General features: G+C 60.0%; 1 protein-coding gene across 14 annotated transcripts in view; it reads right to left on the bottom strand.

Moving 5' to 3' along the window:
- Window positions 1–16175, bottom strand: part of AHDC1 (AT-hook DNA binding motif containing 1) — a 66138-nt gene extending 49963 nt beyond the window's left edge. For 5 of the 14 annotated variants that reach the window (XM_064589686.1, XM_064589691.1, XM_064589690.1 and 2 more), the window contains exon 1: window positions 15369–15632. The gene's annotated coding sequence lies outside the window, so the exon portion shown is untranslated. Of the gene's footprint in view, window positions 1–2662; window positions 2781–15368; window positions 15634–15697; window positions 16032–16089; window positions 16109–16143 lie in introns of those variants that run through there. The other 9 variants (XM_045898336.3, XM_054513046.2, XM_045898337.3 and 6 more) reach the window with 7 other exon arrangements.
- Window positions 16176–18311: the final 2136 nt, after the last annotated feature.

Here is an 18311-nt window from a genome sequence, read left to right as displayed (position 1 = left end):
CTCTTCCATCCCACTTGCCTTTTCTAGATCAGACCACCATCATCTCCCATCTGGACTCCTCAAGCCTCCCAACTAGCCTCCCTGCCTCTAGTCTCTCCCCACCTTGTCTTGTCCCTAAAGACTTCCCATGAGTCCTTGTGGCCCACTAGACAAAATCCAAACCTGTGAGCAAGGCATCTAAAGTCTGGGACATCTGGCCTCTATGCTGCTTCTCCTCTAGGCTCAACACCGCCCCGTGTTCCTGCCATACCATACCTTGATTTACTTCCAGGCTTTGCATACGCTGTTCCCTCTGTCGGGAACACCTCCCCTCTCTTTTTCCTCCTGTGAGTTCCTACACATCCCTCAACGTACAAGATCAAGGGTTACCTCAAAATTTCATCAGGTGAGATCAGCAACACACAGACTGGTCACAAAACTGAGAGCTCTATGAGGGAAGGACCTCTGTCACCAGTGCCCCCAATGCTTAACCGATAATCAGGGCTCAATCAGCACTGCTGACTGAATGCTCCGTGTGCAATTGTTGGCTAAACCGGGCAATGACAGAAGAATACAAGGCCACAGTGTCCAGGGCTGGAGGTGGAGGGGAAGGGACGGAGGCCAGGAAGGCCAAGGCCATAGTGGGGAACAGTGACAAACACTGTCAGGGGCTGCTCTGCAGCAGAGCCACAGTCTTGGCAGAGGGAGTGTTTGTGAGAGACGGAGGAAGGAGAGCGACGGTGTGAGGGAGGCTCTGAAAGTGTGTGCGCGCACGCTCGCATGTGAGAAGGTGGTGAGGGTGTGTGTCGGGGAGTGTGTGTGTGTCACGCTTGTGAATGAGTCTGTGCGAGAGGAGGTGAGGATGTAAAGGAGTGCACGCATGGGCGCTTGTGGGGGTCCGTGTGAGAGGGCGAGGGTGCGGGGGAAGGGGAGCCTCTGTGCCGTGTTGGTGGCGCTGTGTGTCATGAGGGTTGTGGGTGTAGGGGCTCGAGCTCGTGCATGTGTGCTCGGGCTGGAGGGCGCGGAGTGCCGGAGAAAGCCAACGAGCAAGAAGGGGACACCTGAGGGGGGGGGTGCGAGTGAGAAACTCTGCGTGGGCGGGGGGGGGTGCTGTAAGCCTGGGCAGGGGGAGACGGTGTGCCTGTGTGTGTCCAACGGGCGGGCAGGGTAAGAGATGGCGCGGCTCTACTGAGGGTGTGGCTGCCACGGCCGCGGCCACGGGCCCTGTGCCAGAGGTGGGGGCTGGCCCCGGGCCCAGGGTGGGGGGCTCGGACCGAGAGATTCCTCAGAGATCCCCCCCGCCCCCCCCCCGGAGCCCCAGGCGCCAGATTACCATGTCCCCGGGCAAGGAGGTTGAGGAGGCCCAGATGTGCGTGCTCCCTACATCTGTCCACAGCAAAACCTCTGGGCATTTATCTGTCTTTGTCTGTGGCCGGGGGTGCACATCTGTGCTTGTGTGAGCACCGCCGGCCGAGTGTCCCTGCCTGTCTTTGTCTCCGCGTGTGCGGCTGGTGGTCTACGCCTGGCCGCGTGACTGTGTCTGGGTTCGTGTGTGTCTAAGTTTATCTGTGTCTACGGGGCACTGTGCGTCCTTCCTCTGTGCCTGTCGAAGTAGGGCTGCAAGCATCCCCCGGGACTGCCTTTTTGTCGCCGTGGGTCTGTGTGGCCTTGGTGTGAGGGAGTGTTATGCTTTTGAGGCTGTGGGTCTAGATCTAAGTGTGTGTGTTTTCTTGTGTCTCTGTATGTGAGACTCTGCTGTGTGTTGTATCATGGAAATGTTTATCTGTGCCTGTGGGATGTGCGTTCGTGAGACCAAGGATATGTGTGTCTCCGTGCGTGTGTGTGTGTGTGTTGGGTGTGAGGGGTTTGTCACAGACTGGTGAGCAAGTTAATCTCAGACTCCGTGACACGTGGAATAAAATCACGCTCCCATAATGGGATCATTCGTCTTCCTGTCCAAGGAGAGAACCAACTCTTCACCCTCCGCCCTGGGGGAGCCAGTGGGGCCAGGGCCAGGCTCAGCCCCCATCCAGGCCCCCTCTGGCTTCAGCACTCCACCCCCACCTCTCCTCAGCCACACCAGGCCCATTCTGCCTCCAGAGTGCCCTGGTGCCCACTGCGGGCTGGGCTGGGCTGGGCTGGACTCCAGGACATGTGACTGAGAGCCTTAGAGGCCTGTCCTGGGCCCCCCAGCCCCACCCACTACCAAGGAGAGCCCTGCCCCAAATGGGAGGGGGGAAATGCAGGAAGGAATCTTTGGGCCCCTCCTCCTCCCGGAGGGGAGGGATGAGCTGCAGGCCCGGCCGGGATTTTCCATCTCTCAGCAACAAGATTCCTGGTGAGCAGGCTGCGGGGTTTGGCAGGGCGCCTGCTGGAGACCCGCCCTCACCCGCCAGGACGCCTGGGTCCCCAGGGCCAGGCAGCAGTGGGTTCCCTGGGGAGCCAGGAGGGCCCCCAGAACTCCAGTTTATTGCTGCCCAAGGCTGTGGGAAAGCCAGACACTTCCAGGCTCCCCCACCAACCAAAGAGGGCTCTCCAAGCCCCTAGGCAAACCACTCCCCATCCTCTGGCCTCCCCCTCGCCACAGCCTTTGCTTCAGAAGGCCGTCACAGGACAGCCACCCAGCACCACCCACTCCCCACCTGAACCTCAGCACACGCCCAGCCTGGGTTCTAGACCTCACCTCTGGGTTTGAGGGCTCCCAAGGCCAGGGCTGTGCTTCTCATCTCAGACTGGGGCTTCTGAGGACAGGGCCATGTGTCCTGCAACTGCAAAATCCCTCTCGGTCTTAATGCTCCTTCCTGATTGAGTGGACAGGCACCAAGAGAGGACTTCAAACTCAAGGCTGGGGAAACTGAGGCACTGAAGCCCTCTGCCCTACCTGCCACTATGAATCAGAGGCCAAATCCATCAGTATGGACACACAAGGTCTTAATCCTGCCCAACAGCAGGGTTGGCTGCAACTCTTTCTTCCCTACTGGGGGTATGGTTTCAGGAGGGGCTGAGCATCAGTTGGAGGGTAAAAGGAATGGGAAGGTGGAATCCCCCAACCCCCAGCCTTGGATGTACAGCTGGAGAGCAGGTTTGGTAAGAGATTAAGGTCGAGGAGGAGGAGAACTGAGTTGCTCCAAGATTTATGAGCCTAATTCTTCTCTCTTAAATTCCCCTCCAAGCCCCCAGCCCCAGCCTGGTCCCTCCAGGGTCATGCTGTGGCCCCAGGCCAATGTCAGGGCCCTAACCCATCCATCAGCTGTTGCCAGGGAGTTTCCACCCCAATGGGTTCCAAAGGGAGGGGCTCAACTGACACTAGGGACCCAGATTGATGGGGAGGGGGCATGGCCCTAAAGAGGCCGCCAACAGCCCCCTACACCCTCCTAGGAGCTGGGGGCTCACAAGCTCCAGGGAGGAAGCTAAGGCTGGTGGGTGGGGCCCAGGAGGAGGCAGCCTCCCAGCCAAGGCACCACACCCAGCCCCACCCTTTCAAGAGGCCAGGAGACCTAGGATCCCACGGGGGCCCTCCAGCTCACAGGGTGTGTGACCTTGGGCGGTTGCTGCTCCTCTCCAGGCCTCAGCCTCCCCACCGCATGACGCAGGAAGTGGCTCACACATCCCAGGTGTCCCCTCTTCAGCTCAGCTCCCTCACCGCTTAGCCCTGCCCTCTCTCCAGTCCAGAATCTGGGCCACATGGGGTGAGACTGGGGCAGCTAGCTCGGGGAGTCCCCGAAGCCACCCAAGTCAGAGCTGATGAGCTTATGGTGATTACCCCTCCACCACACATCCATTTTCCAAAAGAGCAAAACTGAGGCCCTAAAAGAGGGTCTGAGTCTGGACCAAGACCTGAGTTTTACTGGTAGGGTCGTTAAGGGCATGTTCTCTGGGGACAGAAAGACCTGAATTAAAATTCCAGCTGCACCAGAAACCACGTTAAGTCCCTTGCCTTCTCTCAGCCTCAGTTTCTGCATCTGTAGAATGGGTAATAGGGCCTCCCTCCAGTAACTGGTTGAGTTGAAATGAGAAAATGCACGTAAGCGTTTGGTGCATCGGATCAAATGCTTGAATGATGGTAACTATCAGGATCATGGTAGCACTAACATAAACCCAAGCAGCCTCGCGGGAGGGGAGGAGGGGTCCCAACCTGGCTGGAGAATGAGCCATCCTCCAGCCAGATTGGGACCCCCAGGGCCTCAGCTCAGGAGGGCCAGCCAAATTCCTCGAAGCCCCCAGCTGTCTCCCCTATTTGTTAAAGGCCTCTCATTAGTGAGCTTGGGCACCTGCCCCTCCACATGTAATAAACCTCATTAGTATCTTAGCCCCAAGCTCTGTGCCCAGAGTCTATGTGTGTGCACACGCATGAGGGTGGGGGGCTGCAACAGGCCACCGGCCAGGAGACGGCATCCTCGCCAACCACACCCCCTGCCTGTCATCAGCAGGGCCCGTCACCACCCAGCTTGTCACCTGCCTGCCTCGCACCCGCACCACCTGTCACCCACCCAGCTCATCACCCACCCAGCCCATCACCTGCACCACCTGTCACCCACCCGGCCTGTCACCGAAGCCGCCTGACAGGCATCTGGGTGGGGGACAGGAGATGGGGAGGAAAAGACCACAGGGGTGTGGAGCTGGGGGCCCCAGAGACCCTGTAGGACCCCCACTTCAGCTCGGCATCCTGCAGCATCGCCATGGCAACCTCTCAGCCGCAACCACTTTCCCAAACATCCCCCGCCCACCCTCCCCCCTCCCCCCCAGGCCCTGCTCTTAGCTGAGCTGAGGCTGAGAAGAGCCTGAGTGACAGCAGAATGGGGCAGGAAGGAGGGGTTCATCAGCTGGCTGGCCTTGGCCATCCTTCCCTCTCTGGACTCGGTGACTCCATCTGCAAAATGGAGGCGCCAGAATGGGTGAGGCCCCGATAGAGCGGGCCAGCCCTCCCCAGCCTGGATTGGCTGAGCCAGCTACCAGCTAACCTGTGAGGGCCAGGGGGTGGGACAAAAGGACAGGCCTTTCTGGGTTCTTCCACACTCCTCTGCCCCGGCCCTGGCCCAGAGAGGCTGGGCCTCTGGCCCAAGCTCACACAGCAAAAGAGGAGGAGCAGGCTGGAAGGGAGAGGGGCTCTGCCACAGGACTGCCAGCTGCAGACGCCACACTGGGCGACCCAAGGTGACCGGGGGCTGCGCTGGCCCACACCTCTGAGCTGCATTATTTATAATACCCAGAGCTTGGAGCTGAGCACCAGCTGTGGCGCTGTGCCTCCAGGGGGCACATGCCACAGTGGCATGGAGAAGACAAGGTGCCTCCTCAGGGAAGGCCCCTGGGGTCCTTGGCGCCCTCCACAGCTGGCTGGGGCAGGGGCTCCATCCTTCCCCTCCCTGCCCCCTCTCCCCTCCACTCCTCCAGGCAGGCGGCGATAGGATTACTTCTGCATGACTGCCCGCTCCACGGGGTTCCAGAGACCCTCCTGCCTGCAGCAATCTTTAAAATTCCTCCAGCCCAACCTCGCTCCCTTTCTCCCTGCAGTGAATGCTCCGGCGTCTACCGCAGTGTGCCCTCCGCTGCCACCACCAAGCAGGCTGGGGGCCAGGTCCCTGGCACCTACGGGCAAAGGTGGACCAGTCCTCACAGCGTATGTAGCCCGACGACCCTTGGAACCCTGAGGCCCAGGCCCCGGCCCCGGCCCCGGCCCCGGCCCATCCCCTCCGGCCCCCAGTGCTGGTCTAGCCCCACAGAGCACGGCTCAAGCTGGGGTCAGGCGTGCCACGGCGCCAAGGCGGATGAGCACACACGTGCGAACACGCCTGATGGGTCCTGGCATGCCTGTCCATGTCCTCTGCTGCCAGAACCCAGATGCCCCCACCTCCGCTCTGACCCCCGCTCTGCCTCACCAATCCCTGCTACCCCTGGGGTGGGCAGACAGCTGGGCCAGGCCAGAGTCTGTGGCTCCCCAGGGCAAAGAAGCAGGCAGGAGATCGATCCACTGAATTTTTTAAGGCTCTAATGGAGCCGGCATCCCAGGACCTGGGGCTTGGGATGCAGGCGGTGTGTTGGGGACCCCTCCCTCAGTATTGCAGTTGCTTCCTCTTTCAGGTCTTGGGGATAGGGGGAAACTTTCTTTGAGCCTTTCCCCAGCAAGAAGAGGCATGAGGGGCCTCTGGGAAAGAGATAGGATGTGGGGGGCTGTGAGCACTACCCAGAGCCCCCCCCAATCTCCCCAGCCCTAATGCAGGCAGAAGCAGCTCAGCCTCTAAATCACTCCCCTCACGCTGCCCTCTGAGGCGGATTCTGTGCATCTGTAATTAGGGGGTGGAACAGATGGTGGAGATTCCGTTTAAAATCATGCATCTAGTAAAGTAACCTTCACTGTCGGAACTGACTCCCAGGGAGACCAAGCCCCGAAGCCCAGATGGGGGGGTAGTGGGGAGCATGTCAAGCCAACACCTCACCCATCTCTCTCCCTGAAGCCCCAGACCCAATGCCCCTCTCAGGTAAGCCAAGGGTGGGGGAGGCAGGTTGGCAAGCACCTGAGAATGTGCAGGCTGGGGGTAAAGCCCCCCACCCCCCTCAACATACATGCCAGGGCAGGGCTGGGTACTCAGAGTTCTTGGCTGAGAGACCAGGGCGACCAGGTGCCAAGAGCCCCCCAAGAGGCCCCAAACCCCAAAGCCCAGGCCAGGGTGCCCAGAGCACAGGGTCTTGGGTGGGGCAGCTTTGAACCAGACGTACAGTTGTCCAGGAATGAAAGGCCTGGGGCAGCGAAGGGGGCGGAGACACCTCCCCACGCAGAGGAGGCTCTGGGAAGTGGGGGAGGACTGGACAGCAGGGAAGGAGAGGGAGCACATAAGAGTGAGCAAGTGTGTGTGCAAGGCTGGCTGAGGCTGGCTGGGAGGGTGTCTGGGGGAGGGGGACCCCGAGAAGAGGTGGGGGGGAGCTGTGACGGAGAGTGCTGTGGGGGGAGGTGTGCTGGCAGGTGTGGGGCTGGGAATGAGAGCTGCAGAGGAACTGAGCTGGGGTGTGTGGCAGGGTGAGGCAGGGGGCCCAGGGGGGCAGGGCAGAGCTGCCTGGGAGCTCCTGAGGGGTGAATGGGCACAGGGCTGTCACTGAGGCTGGCTGTGTGTGCTTGGTGAGGTGTGGGTCTGTCCCTGGGCCCTTAGATGGCCAAGGAAAGGACTGGAGCTGGGGCTTGCTGGGGACATACAGAGGACAGCCTGTTGAAGTGCTGGGTCTATGGGGGAGTGTGCATGTGTGTGCAGGTGTGCGTGCATGCACACACCTGGGAAAGTATGAGAAGCTGGGGGGACGTTATCTGTTTAGAAGTATACCAGAACTGAAGCTGTGTCTGTGTTCGAGGTAAGTGGTGGGGCTGAAGAGGGTCTTCTTGTTTGAGCGGGTGTTGAGTGGGCAGTGTGCGTATGTGTGATGGGGGGGAGGCTGTGTGTCTGGAAAGGTGTAGGGGTTGGTGTGTTTGGGGTTGGTGTGCTGGGCTGCAGCTGGGGGAAACGCTGGGGCTGTAGGCAGAGTCTATGTGTGTGTCCAGTGAGGTGTTGGTGCTCTGAGAGCTTGAGTATGTGGAAGGTATTAGGGCTGCTCTAGGGTCCTGGGTGTGTCCATGGAGGTGCTGGGTTGAAGAGGGAGTTGATATGTATGTATGTGTGTGTGTGTGTGTGGGGGGTGTATGCTGGGGATCATAAAATCTGGGTTTGGGTTCGTTACCAGGGCTGTAACTATGTGTCTGGGTGGGAAGGTGTATGGTGGTTGTGTGTTTGCGGGCACGCTGGGGCTATGTGTGTATATGGGGCAGTTGGGTGTCAGAAGGGTGGACGTATGGGGACGTGTTGGGCCTGTGTGTTTGTAGATGGAGCAGTTGTGTGTTTGGGGTGTTGGAGCTGTGAGTATAGGCGGAGCAGCTGTATATTCAGGTGTTAGGGGCCACACTTGGGTCCCTGTGCTCGGACATGTGATGGGGCTCAGGGTGAGGGTAGGTGCCCCTGGAGATGATGCACAGAGTCCTAGCCTTTGCTCAGGGGCTGCCTGCTAGAACCCCTCTTCTGGGGGGGTGCCTGCCCACCCCCAGACCCTGTGCGGGGGTGTGGAGAACAGGGAGGGGGGGTTCGTCCATCTGTCTCAGCCCGTGCCCAGGCCAGAGGGGCAGAGCTGCCTCCTCGATCCCTGGGGGGCAGCAGCGGATCTCAACCCACCCATCTGCCTTCAGATGGTTGAGGCAGGAGCCTCCACAAAGCTGCCTGGAGGGCATCACTGTGTTTGAAGAGGCACAGGCTGGGGGGTGGGGGGAACTGCACAGCAAACAGTCCTCATGGAGGCTCCTTTGAAAACCACTGACGCCAGGAGAGAGGAAGAGGGAGGACAGGGGCGGGTATGTCTGTCCTTGTGCGTCTGTGTGGGTCAGTGCCCAACTGTGAGCCTCCGAGCCCCTTCGCATGTGTTCATGCTGATGGCCTCTGTTCAAGCAGCGTCCTGGCCTTGGAAAACAGCCCTCCAACCCTGGCTGCGAGCTCACAGCCTCACCCAGGAGCTACCACCCCTCACACACGCACACTGCCTACACCCACACACAACCCCCCCCACCTTCACATCTGCATAACATTGCACCCTCTCACACACACACACACACACACACACGCAGCTCACCGCCAGGGCCCCGTACCCTGGTGTACATACACCCACTACACCTGCGACATACACACCCATCCGCACGTACATGCCCGGCCAGGAGCTAGCACACGTACGCCCACACACTCCACGCACCTTGGCTCTCCCTGTCACACCCACACCCCACCTCACATGCGATCATCTCTTTCTCACGCACGCCGTAACAGACACTCACCACGTTGCACCTGTATGTGCGTGCACGAGTCTGTAGGTGCACACGCTCACCCTCACCAACTCTCAAACGGCTCTTCCACATCACTCAACCCACCCGCCAGCTCCCTAGGAAGGTTCCCACTGGCTGACAGGGCCCCCACCAGCTGGGAAGGAGCAGGAGGACATACCACCCCTACCCAGACACCTGGGAACACTGATCTTCACCTCCAGAAAGAGCCCTCCCTCTGCTCTGGTGTGACTGCCACTGTATGTGTGAACGTGTGATTGTGTGTGCATGTGTGTCAGCAGGTCCTGAGACCCCATGACGAGGCATGCGTGTCACCGCCTTTAGGGATAAGGAAGCATAGGTATGCGTTCCCCAGTTACACTTGTGAGATGTGGGATGAGTGTGAGGGTGGAGACTCACGTCATAAAGTGTGTGTGTGTATGTGTGTGTGAAGGCCTGTGCGGACAGGTATGAATACGGGGGTGATTTACACAAGGAGACACCCAGTGAGTGGTGAGTGTGATATTTTCTGACACGAGAGATATGTCCATCTTGGAAGTAGGGGTCAGGGCTGGGAAAACTGCTTTAGTAACTCCCTCTGCAACAAAAAGAGCAGGGAGGAGGGGTCTCTGCGTGCTTCTCCCTCTCTTGTTCTCTCTCTTTCTCTCTGACCTCTTTAGCAGCTGGAAACTGAGCCGGGGGTGGAAGGAATGGAGACTTGGCTGGCCCAGGGGTTTGGGGAGGGAAGCAGGAGAAAACACCTTCCAGATTCTCATCAAATCCCTGTTTGTGGTCTGTAGCCTCAAGCCTCTCCGCCTCTCCTCTCTCTCTTTCTCTGTCTGGGTTTCCCCTTTCTTTATCTCTTCCTGTCTCTCACCCTCTCCCCGAGTCTCTCCTCCTCCTATCTCAGTCACCTTGTCTCCCCTCTGGGATCTCCGTGTCTCCATGTCTCAGTCTCTCTGTCTGTTTCTCTCTCCCCAGGCCCTTCCATTTTTCTGACTCCTCCTCTCTCTGCCAGCACCTCTGTCTGTCCGTCTCTCCCTGTCCTGGTCCATCTGTCCGTCTCTCTCCGTCTGCCTGTGCGTGGGTGTCTCTGTCCATCTGTTCCACCACCCATCTGTCTGGTTGTCTGTGTTAGTCCTTCTAAGGGTGCCCACTCGCTCCCCAAGGTACCCTCCCCCAGGTCAGCAAAGGCCTCTTCTGGCTCAGGGAGGTGGGGAGGGGATGCAGAGCTGCAGCTTCTGGAAGCTTCGGTAGCAGCTGGGCTGAGCTGGGAGTTCGGGGCCAGCCAGCTGCAGAAGCAGCCCCTCCTCTGGGCTCCCAGGCCAAGGACCCCAGAGCAGAAAGAGGAGAGAAAGCAGGGCCTCGCTGAAGCTGAGTTTGTGCATGTGTAGGTAAGGGGTGAGGCCGGGGGCCTCACTTCACCAGTGCCCCCTCCCCCGCAAAGCTAGGCCCTGCAGGAGACGGATCTTCAGTGCCCACCTTCCTTATCCCCTAGCCAATGGCAGAGATGCTGGGATCCAGGAGGGAGGGGCTGGGGGAGGGTGCCAGGCCTTGGGAGGAGGGGCTAAGAGCTCCTGGTTTCTTGTCAGCTGGGTGGGAGGGGGGTCCTTCTCTCCTCCCTTCCAGGCAGTCCCTGGGGATGGCTCTAGTTCTGGTTCCAGCTCTAGGCATATGGAGCTCCCACAGGGGCCATTCCCGCCTCCCAGCTTCTCCAGAGCCTCTGACCCATAGGGATATAGGGGGGATATAGGAGTATCTCCCCCCCAAGTGGAGGTTGGTTCTGGACATGTGGGGACCTTGATCCTGTCTAGGCACTGGCCATCCTGAGAGGCCCCAGGTAGCCCACCCAGCATTGCCAGACCAGCACGTTATTCTCTCTCACATACACACGCACACGCACATACGCACGCAGAGTGTACCCTAGAGTTCATGGCCTGCTACCCCCACTCTCCCACCCGGCAACTCAGAGGACTCAAGAAGGAGCCTACCCCAGAGACATGTGCCCTACCCTGCACTGGTGGCAGGCTCCAAGAGTACCTCCAGCACCCAACCAGTAGCTAGAGGTGACATCCTTCAGTACCCTCCCAGTCTGCTCTGTGCCCCCTATTCCCTCTCCAAGAACAGTCCAAATCCCACAGTCCCACAACAGATGGGGAAACTGAGGAAGGGATGGGAGGGCACAGTTATTCCTCCTGAGACCCTGGCGTGGAATCACAGAGAAAGAAAGGGACGCTGACCTACCAAGAGCAAAGTCCATATTGGCTGCTCCCTCCGCACAGCCCGACCGCTGGGCCAGGGCCAGAGGCTGGCTCCCTCCCTCTAGAGCTCTCCTTGCCCCCGGCTGGGCCCCCTCCCTCTCTGAGCTTCTGAGCAGTCCTCCCTGCCCTCTCCCTCCCAGCCCTGGCTCTCTCATCCTCAGCTCTTGGAAGCCTGACTCACTGTTTCCCCTCCTCTCCCCACTCCCTCCCTCTCTCTCCCGCCAGCGGCGCCTCCCCCTCCCCTGGGTTGGGGGGGGGCTCTGGCCACAAGGGTGCCTGCCTGCTCCTCTCTCTGGGGCTCTGGCCCCCCTCTGCACCCAGAAGGCCCCCTGCAGCTGTCCTTATTCTCTAACTACAGACTGCTAGAGTGCAAGGAACCTGGGTCCCAGGCCTGGCATGGCCAAGTATCTGTGACCCGGGGCAAATGGCTCCCTTCTCTAGACTTGGTTTACTTCTGTCAAACGATGGGTGAGGGGGTCCAACTGGATGATGCCCCTGGCATCTCTTGGACCCTAACGTTCCCCGCCTTTAAAATCCCAGGTGCCCCTTGGCATGGAGCACAAGCAACCTGTGGGGCACTGTTCCTGCCTCAGGCCCTGGCCCCAAGTCCGGAGGAGACTCTGCTCTGTTCCCAGACATCTGGAGAAGGCAGAGGGAGACGCTGCCCTGGGGCAGGACCATTAGTCAAGTGACCCCCGGCACACCCCTGTCTCCCCATTCTCCCTCCTCCTGTGGGAGTCTTTCCCTCTCTATTCCACCTGTCCTCCTCCCTCTTGCCAGAGACATTTCCTTGTCCCTCCTCCAAAAACAATGCCTGCTCATTCCCGGCTGTGCGGTAGGGAATGGCACATGCCTAGGCCTTCTTGGTCCCCTGGGCCCCACCTCCAGGGGCTGTGATCCTGGCTCTTCCCCTTGACTGTTTGCTTTCTCACTCCCTCATCCCTGGCTTCTGCCACCATCTTTCCCTCTCTCCACCTGGCACGTGGCTGTCTGGGTCTCTCTCCCCTTGCCTCGCCTTGCCTCGCCTTGCCTCGCCTTGCCTTGCCTCGCCTCGCCTCGCCTCAGTCCCCTAGCTCTCTCCCTGGGGGGGCCCATCTGCTGGCATTAGCAACAATGTTATCCTCGCTCCCTCCTGCATTCCCCATCCCGGCTTCCCCTCTCTTCCGAGCTGTCCCAAGAGACCCAGGGGACCCAGAGACAGAGCTGGGCTCCATCCCATAATAGTGAGTCTGCTTGACCTCACTCAGCCAGACCAGAAGTGTCTGGGCATCTGGTATGAAGGCATGGCACGGCACCCCCTGGTCGTGGGTGACTGGCATGAGACACAGAGCTCTGTATTCCACAAACAAACAAACAAAAAAAGTTGGCCTTGGGGTGGGACATAGGGGGTTTGAAGGGAAATGAGGGAGATCAGGTTAGCCTGGAGAAAGCCCCTAGCCAATGGGAAACAGAAGCAAGTAGAGGGAGTGGCTCAAAGTCAATGCTCCAGACTGATCTGAGAACCAGCAATGCCCCTCTAGGGTTCTGCCTGTCCAGAGCAGCAGCCCCCCCCCCCCCCCCCCCCAGTTTCCAGCCAGGGACACTTGGCCCCTCAAGCCTGGAGCATAGCCGCAACCTCAGGTGGAGATCCCATCCCTTAATCTCCAGTAGGGTCCAAGTCCAACCTCCCAACAGTATACCTCCACTTAGCTCAACAGGGGGTCCAGCAGCTTCCCTGCCAAGACCTAAGCAGGTGGAATGGGGTTAACAGAGCCCCCCAGCTCTCAAGCCCCCTCACCAAAGTCCCGGTCAAGGTCTGGGAAGCAACGTGAAATAACCCTGGAACGCGCATACCCCCAAACTGAGAAGCTACGCTGTCCATCCACAGCATCTGGGGGTGCTGGGGCTCCCTGCCCCCCGACCCTGTTCCAGACCCCCCAGCCCAGCAACCGCAATAAACAGCAAGCTCTTTTTCTTTATGACACCAAATTTCTCCAAGCCCAACAGCTCCTTCCATCACTACCTCAGCCATAGATCACATTAAAAACTCACAGAGGGCAACTTAAACACATCACATTTGTTTCTCTCTATATTATTTCAAAAGTAACGGCATTAAAAATGGATTTTACTACAGAAAATAAATATCAGCACGTGGGCCGGGAGCCCAGGCAGGAGGAGGGAGCCCACCAGGAGAACGTCCCCGAGGGCTTGGGCACAGCTTAGGAACTGACCAAGGAGGTGGCTGAGGCCAGACAATCCCCCGGGGCCTAGGGGGGATGTGTGGGGAGGGGATAATACCTGCCCACCCAGGCACCTGCCCCAGTGCCAGACCAAGAGGGACAAGAGTCACTGGTCTGGACTGGTGCCCACTGGTCCCCCTAAGCTCAGACCCTCACTGATCTGTGCAACCTCTGAAGGGAGGGAGCTCTGGGGCAAGAAGTTCACCAGTCTCTGGGGGTTATTCCAACTATTGACACAGCAGGAGAAAAAAAATGAATTCAACTTACTATCCAGTTTGATTTTCCATTGCTATAAAAATAAATATACATCTGCTCCAAGGAGGGAGATGGCAAACGGCATGCACATGCCACCTGGGGGGTCCCCCCACAGCTCACCACCACAACCCAGCCTGCCCCCCCTCCAAGCCAGGGCACACACACACACGCGCACACACACACACACACGGGGCCACACGGAACAGGAACAAGCCAACAATAGAAACACCCCAAATACTCCTGGCAGGACTCTGCCCAGGCCTGGGCACATGCCCCCGCCCCGCCAGCAGCAGCAGCGGACAAAATGTGGCCACCCTGACCCGGAGGCAAAGCTTGTCCTCACACCCTGAGCTCTGCCCAGGGAGCTGGGGCCAAGTCCCGCCTGACACCAACTGGTCCGGCGGGAAACGCCTGCCCAGCCAGACAGGCACAGGCCCCCCAAGGGTCCCTCCTTGTGCTCAGGGACCAGGCTGGTGCAGCCTGGCCCTGCCTCCCAGGGTGACGCCTGGGCCCAAATTCAGCTGGCCCTGCCAGTCAGGCACTGGTGCAGAACCGAGGGCACCAGGCTCAGCCCCTCCCAGCCCGGCCCCAGGGCCCCCAAGCTAGGAGGGAGGGGGGACTCCCCACCCCTCCACATCTGGCCCTGGCCCCCAGGGTCTGCGGTAGAGAATTCCCGCCCCCGCTTCTCTCTCTCTCCCTCCTCCCGCTCTGTGCCCGCTGCCCGCCTCAGGGACAGCCCCAGCTCCCGCCTCCGGCCAGCAAGGCCCACATCCTTCCTCCCTCAGCTGGCCCCTTCGCCTGGCAGGAGGCTGGGGGGGGTCAGGCTGCTAGGGAACCCCTCCAGCTCCCATTAGTCCTCATCCCCAGCCCCCAAACTCTGGGTCGCTGTCCCTTTTCCTGTAGAACAGGAAACAAGGTTATTTCCTAGACTCAGAGCCAGCCCCCTGCCCCTCTGGCTCTGCCCGGGGACCAGGACCCAGCAGGAGAAGGCGCCCTTAGCCAAAAGGCACAGGGATTCAGCAATTCACCCCCAGCTCCCGGCCCAGGGGGCTGACAGCTGTCACTCAGCACCCCACCCCCTGGGGAAGAGGGGACCCGATTCAATCAGAGCCCCAGAGGAAACGCATTGATAGGCGATTATTTATTTATTTATGCAAAAGTGAGCCGACTTTGTTCGCCAGGTAACCGGGCACGCGGCCCAACCCCTCCGGCCCTGGCCACCCCCAAATCCCTCCTCCGCCCCACACCCCCTCCGGGTCATTAGGTCCCCGCCCCTCAACTCCCAGAGCACCAGCGGAACCTTGGGATTTGGGGGTTGGAGGGGAGGGGCTCCTCCCTCCGCAGTCTCCCCCTTTCCCAGCGCCGTTCCTAAAATCCAGCCTTGTTCTCCGCTCCCACGGTCCCCCCTTCGTTCTCCCCCCCCCACATTCTCAGCAAGCTGGAGAGCAAATTGCAGTTTTAAATCCAAAGACCGAGGGAGGAGGAAGGAGGAGGGGGCGCGCGGCAGCGCTGGGCGCGCACCTCGCCCCCGAGCCGGGGGAGCTGCGGGGCGGCCAGGAAACCCGAGAACCCCCCCTCCCCGCCCCCCCTTCTCGTCCACCTCCCCCTCCCCCTTCCCGGCGCTGCCTGCCAGGCTTCGAGCCGAGCCCAGCCGAGCCGCGGGCCCCGGTGGAAACAAAGACCGATCGCACCGCGGGCACCGCAGCCACCGGGTCCCGCGGACCGGACCGGGGCGCGCGGAGGGGGCGCGGGCCCCCCCCCCCGGTGCGCTGCACAAAAGAGCCCGGCCGGCCGGTCCCCAGCGGGGTCTAGGGCTCGGGAGGAGGCGCCACTCACCGGAGTGCTGGGCTGCCGGCTCCGTGGGTCCGAGCCAGGCGAGGGGCTTTGGGGGGCGTCAGTCTTCCGGCGGCGGCAGCGACGCGGGCGCCCGGCTGCTGGGGAGAGGAGTCGTGGAGGAGCCCTGAGCCGCCCGCCGTTGCTGACAGCATGGCTCGCGTCTCGGCTCACATTCTCCGCCGCTAACTCCGCTGGACACGGCCCCCCGCTCCCGCGGCGCCCCCCCCACCTTGATCACTCCTTCGCTCTCTGCGCCCCCCTCGCTCCCCCCGCCGCGCACACACTCTCACAGCCCTGGACACCCCCGCCCCCACCCCCCCATTGCAAACCTGGGAGGGAACGCGCCCCGCGTAGTCCTCCTCCTGCTCCTCCTCCTCCGCCCTCCTCCCTCCCGCTCTCCGGCTGTCTGTCTGTCTCTCTGACTGTCTCTCTGACTGTCTCTATCTCTCGCTCTCTCTGCCTTTCTCTGCTTTCCGAGCTGGGTGGGAAAAGGAAATGAGGACAGAAAGCAGACGCTGGCTTTGGGTGGTGGTAGCTGGATTCCCTCTCTCCCTCCCTCCTCCTCCCCTCCCTCCTCCTGCCTTCTGCTCTCTCCGCTGCGAGCGGGGCTGAGCGCAGCCTGGCGGGTGGCTCGCTCTGCCCGCCCGCCCGCCCGCCTGTCTGTCTGTCTGGTCTGCCTCGCTCGCTCCCTCCCTCCGTCTCTCGCCCTCGCCCTGCCTGCCTGCCTCTCTCCGTCTCCGCCGCCGCCGCCGCTGCCTCTGCGAGCTCGCCTTACCTTCGCCGCTCACCATCCGGAACCCCAGGGGGGAGCGCGCGCGCGGCACGCCGGGACTTGTAGTCCCCACCCCGGCCGCTCGGCGTGCGGGGCGGGCGGGGCCGAGCCGGCTGCCCCGACGGCGCGGCCGGGAGCCCGCGGGGACTGCGCGCGGGCCCCTCGTGGGGGAGGGGGGCGCGTCCTCCGTTTACCGAGGGTGCCGGTGCTCCCAAAGGACTAGGGATGTTTCTCTCGTTCCTTGTTCCCTGCGGGGGGCTCTGGCTTGAGCGGAGGTTGCGGGTGGGAGCGAAGGGGCGGGGTCTGAGAATGGAATGAGTCGAATAGGGAATCAAGGGATTAGCCAAAGGGCCTGCGACTTTCTGGGGCGCCCCAATTAAAGGATAGATGAAGAAGAGAGAGGGGAAGACCGGCTTTCTGAGTCTGGGGACGTTCTCCCTTTCTGAAAAGGTTTCTTATCGAGTAAAGCACGACGTTTTTGACGCGAGGGTTGCTCCAGAAACCTCAAAGCCCCACCACCGCTTCCTCCTCATTCAGGGACCCCCGTCCCAAGCTCTGACCACTGGGTTTAGCCCCTGCAACTCCTAGTTTTCCTAGAAGTCCAAGGGTGGCCAGGACACAGAAGTCCTGGATAATCCACAAATAGCACCCCTCCCCCTTCCTGAATTCGACTGAGCATTTTGGTTGTGTCAGGAAGCAAGATTCAACAGTTCAGAGTTCCTGCTGCGGCCAAGGGGCTGGGCTCAGCACTTTCACCTACCTCCTCTTCAGGTCACATCTGTTATCCAGCCCCTAGCTCCAGGCCCCCTGCCTGGCCTATCCCCACAGATGGGAATGTGCCCTGCCTGGGCCTGGTTACCAAGGGGGAAGTAGCTGGACAGCCCACTGGTCCTACCCCACTGCCTAACCAACGCCCACTGCCTAACCTCTGGGCCATGGCAGGAGGTTGTGACTCCCAGGTCTCTGTCTGACCTTCACTCCCAGCATCTGTGTGTCCTCCCTTGGTACTTTAATTCAACAGATGTTAACTGAGATATGTAGAGCTCACAGGGGACACTGAGAAGAATAATGCAGGATCACTGTCCTGTCCTCAGTAGCTACCAACATCAGCCCTGACTGGTACTCTGCTAGTCTCCCATTTCATCTGTGTGTCTGACATTCCTTAGCCATGTTTCTGCTGACTTTGTCGGTCTTGCCCCATGTCTGAAGCTCCTTCGCAAGTGCCTTTGTTCTTGGGCCACCTGTTTCTGACTCCTCCTTCGGCCCTGCAGGGTGATGGCCAGAGTGTGACAAAGGCAGGTGGTGACATTTCTCCAACTACAACTCCCTGTCACCACCTTCCCTACACCTCTCCCCCTCCCAAGCGCCTGCTTTAGGACAGTCTGAAACCCCCAAAGGGCAAAAGAAGAGGGTTCTGGGGGGCACCCTCTATTGGCCCTTTGATGGGGGCAAGGCTAGGAGGGCAGCAGCAATGAGAGAGAGTGAGGGTTCTAAACAGTCTAAACAGTACACCTATTTATCTGGCATCAAGGGGCTGGCACGGCCAGCTGGAGAGACCCCCATTTGGGAGCAGCTTCTCTTTGCAGGGTTCAAAAATTTATTCATTGAATGGGAAGTATTCTAAGGTCAGATATTAATGAAAGCAGCGATTTAAGTTGTTAGGGGCCTTTTTGGGTCCGAAGCCTGAGTCTAAAGTTATCGCAAATACATGAGGCTTTGGCATCTTGATCTAGCTGGTACCCCATGGGAGAGACTTTAGCATTGGGAGGGTGGAAGAGGCTCAGGTTCCCCTTTATTTTACCTAGGCTGAATCAAGTTTTGGGAGAAAGTTGGGTGTTTTAGGGGAGATGGGAAGCCCCAGGTAGATTGAGACGAAGAGCAATTTGGGAAAGGCATGAGAGGGGAGAGCTTTAGTGATGAGGTGCAGAGGGTAAGATCAGCTGGCTGGGCCATGGCTCCTTGAGTGAGAGAGTAATAGACGTTAGGTTGTGTTTTCCAAGCACGCACCTTCCATCCAGGCTGTTTCAGCTGCCCCCTTCCCAGAGAGGGTGGGTATTATTAGCCCCTAAGGTATTGAGCATCGCTGGAAACCAAGCATGACCAAGTTTTCCAGTCGTTTGGAGGCTGGTCTTTCTCTTGGAGCTTCTCTAAATTACGTTGGGCGGGGCGGG

Source organism: Mirounga angustirostris, unplaced genomic scaffold (genome assembly GCF_029215605.1).
Source record: "Mirounga angustirostris isolate CCGP_5_RB_7025 unplaced genomic scaffold, mMirAng1.0.hap1 SCAF_4, whole genome shotgun sequence".
NCBI lineage: Eukaryota > Metazoa > Chordata > Mammalia > Carnivora > Phocidae > Mirounga > Mirounga angustirostris.
The sequence above is the reverse complement of the archived record's forward strand: the minus strand, read 5'-3'. Positions and strand labels throughout refer to the sequence as shown.